Raw genomic sequence first — 3,701 nt, forward strand, 5'->3', positions numbered from 1 at the left:
TTCATTCACTCACTCATCCATCCACTTATTCACCCACTCACTCATTTATTCTTGCACTCATCCACTCACTCATTGACTTACTCATCATTCATTGATTCACTCACTAATTTATTCATTCACCCACTCATCCATTCACCCACTCATCCATTCACCCCCTCATTCTTTCACTCACTCATCCATTCACCCACTCATCCATTCATCCACTCATCCATTCACCCACTCATTCTTTCACCCAGTCATCCATTCATCGACTAATCCATTCACCCACTAATCCATTCACTCACTCATCCATTCACCCACTCATCCATTCACCCACTCATTCTTTTACTCACCCATCCATTCACCCACCCACTCATCCATTCACCCACCCATCCATTCACCCACTCATCCATTCACCCCACTCATCCATTCACCCCACTCATCCATTCACCCACTCATCCATTCACCCCCTCATCCATTCACCCCACTCATGCATTCACCCACTCATTCTTTCACCCACTCATTCTTTCACTCACTCATCCATTCACCCACTCATTCATTCACTCACTCATTCATTCCCTATTCACTCACCCACTCATCCATTCACCCACTCATTCATTCACCCACTCATTCATTTGCTCACTCATCCATTCGCCCCCTCACTCATCCATTCACCCCCTCACTCATCCATTCACCCACTCATTCATTCACTCACTCATTCGCTCACCCACTAATTCACTCCCTCCCTCCCTCATTCATTCATTCATGCAGTCATTTATTCATTCATGCACTCCATTCTCTCACTCATTCATCCACTCACTCATTCATTCATTCATGCATCTACTCAGTAATTCATTCTTTCATCCACTCACTCATTCATTCATCCACTCGCTCACTAATTCATTCATCCACTCGCTCACTAATTCATTCATCCACTCGCTCACTAATTCATTCATCCACTCACTCACTAATTCATTCATTCATCCACTCACTCACTAATTCATTCATTCACTCACTCGTTTTTTCACTCTCTCATTCACTCACTCATTTTTTCACTCTCTCATTCACTCACTCATTCATGCATTCACTAACCCACCCATCCATCCATGCGTTCATGCATCCTTCCATCCATCTATTTATTTATTTACTCCCAACCTTCCAGAAAGAATGAATAAGGAATAGATTTCAAAGGGCAGCCCTTTCAGAACCCGCCCTGAGATGGACAACCTTCAGGTGAACAAATAGACAATCAGTACTATGTCAGATGCTACTGAGGGCTGTGAGCTTATGGCTGGGGTATTCGGTGACTGGGCAGGTCTGGGAAGGTCCCTCTGAGGAGGCGACATTTGAACCAAGACCTAAAAAATATTAGTAAGTGAAAGAAACCAGCCACAAAAGGACGTATGTTGTTTGACTTCATTTGTATGAAATATTTGAAACATGATCCATAGAGACAATAAGCAGATTTGTGGTTGCCAGGGGCTGGGGGAGAGGCAGGAATGGGGGGTGACTGCTAATGGGGATGGGATTTCTTTGAGGATGATGAAAATGTTTTGGCTGGAGGCGCTCACTGTACACCATTGTGGCAGGCGAGAATTCTACCACTGAACCACTGATGCCTGACTGCACACCATTGTGAAGGCACTAAAGGCCACATTGGATTGGATGCTTTAAAATGATTAATTTTATGTTATGTAAATTTCACCTCAATTAAAAAATGCGAATGAGGCCGAGTGCCTATAATCCCAGCACTTTGAGAGGCCGAGACAAGTGGATCACTTGAGGCCAGGAGTTCAAGACCATCCTGGCTGACATGATGAAACCCTGTCTCTACTAAAAATACAAAAATTAGTCGGGCGTGGTGGTGGGTGCCTGTAATTCCAGCTACTTGGGAGGCTGAGACATGAGAATCGCTTGAACCTGGGAGGCGGAGGTTGCAATGAGCCAAGATCGTGCCACTGCACTTCAGCCTGGGTGACAGAGCAAGACTCTGTTTCAAAAAAAAAAAAAAAGTAAGTCTTCCATGCCCAGAGGAAGGCCTGCTCCTGAGATCAAAAGGGACAGAGAGATCAGGGAACAGGTGCAGAGTATGAGGATATGGGAGGAGAATCACCCCTCATTGGCCCCCCCTTGGAGATGGGGGTGTGGGAGCCCTGCCAGCCCTGGCTTTGTGGGTGTGCCAGGGTGACTGGGTGTGAAGCGCCTAGACCTGTCTGGGTAGGGAAGTAGGTCACATGCACACACACTCCAGCCCCTTTTTGCATGGGAGACACAGCACATGCGTGTTCACATGTGTGCTTGGATCAGGGTGTGTAGATGTGGACCTGATGCCTACATGTATACACATGTGTGCTTGAGCCTGGGGGTGAAGGTCCATATGCACCCCCCTCATGCAGTGTTGTGGGGCTGAAGACTTGCAGAGGAGGTAGGGGATGGGGGAGAGTTGAGCCCTTCCCCTAAGGCCACTGGCGTGCCTCTCCCCCATCGCCCCATCTCTCCCAGCTACGAAGGACCTGGGGGCAGCCCCAGCCTCCTCTCTTCCCCATACTGTAAATTCTGAGAAATCCTGTCCTGTGGTTTGGCCTGGGCCGTCCTCGCCCGCCCTCGTCCCCAGCAGGGCTGCCCTGGCCACTGTCTTCCTGTGTTGGGGCCCGGGTTTGGGGTCATGGGGAAAGACTAAGAAACCCCATCCCAGACTGGGTTCTTAGACAGAGCGAAGAGGGCTCTGCCCTGCTTCTCACGACTTTGCTTTGCCTCTCTGGGCCTCAGTTTCTTCTTCTACAGAATGGAGATAATCGTAGTTCCTACCCCCTGAGGGCTGAGGGAGAAGTCACGGAGATGACACCCCCGGGGTGGTGAGAGCTGAGTCTGGCAGGTCCTAACGCACCTGCTGCATGTTGGCTATCCCTGTTATTCACTTCCTGCATCTTGCTTTACTCCAGACTCCATACTTTTATCCTCGCTGTTCCCTTACACAGAATGTCCTCATCCCTCTCCTCCTTGGCAAACCCAGGAATAATCCAAATCCTAATTCAAATTCCATTTCCTCCGGAAACAGGGGAGGGTGGTGAGATGAGCTGGATCTGGCAGGCAGGAAACCTGGGTTCTCAACTCTGCCACGGACATGCTGGATGGCCTTGAGCAGGCCACTGTGCTGCTCCGTGACTCAGTTTCCCCATTTGATCTCTGATGCTCCAGGTTTTTTTTTTTAGTCTTTCTCTCCCTTTTTTTTTTTTTTTTTTTTTTTTTTGAGATGGAGTCTCGCTCTGTTCCCAGGCTAGAGTAGAGTGGCATGACCTCGGCTCACTGCAACCTCCACCTCCCAGGTTCAAGTAATTCTCTTGCCTCAGCTTCCTGAGTAGCTGGGATTATCGGTGTGCACCACCATGCCTGGCTAATTTTTGTATTTTTAGTAGAGATGGGCTTTCACCTTGTTGGCCAGGCTGGTCTCGAACTCCTGACCTCAGGTCATCTGCCCACTTTAAAAATTTATGGTCAGCCGGGTGCAGTGGCTCACACCTGTAATCCCAGCACTTTGGGAGGCTGAGGCGGGCGGATCACGAGGTCAGGAGATTGAGACCATCCTGGCTAATACGGTGAAACCCTGTCTCTACTAAAAATACAAAAAAATTAGCCGGGTGCGGTGGCGGGCGCCTGTAGTCCCAGCTACTGGGGAGGCCGAGGCAGGAGAATGGCGTGAATCTGGGAGGCGGAGCTTGCAG

This window comes from Macaca fascicularis, chromosome 19 (assembly GCF_037993035.2).
Source record: "Macaca fascicularis isolate 582-1 chromosome 19, T2T-MFA8v1.1".
Classification (NCBI taxonomy): Eukaryota; Metazoa; Chordata; class Mammalia; order Primates; family Cercopithecidae; genus Macaca; species Macaca fascicularis.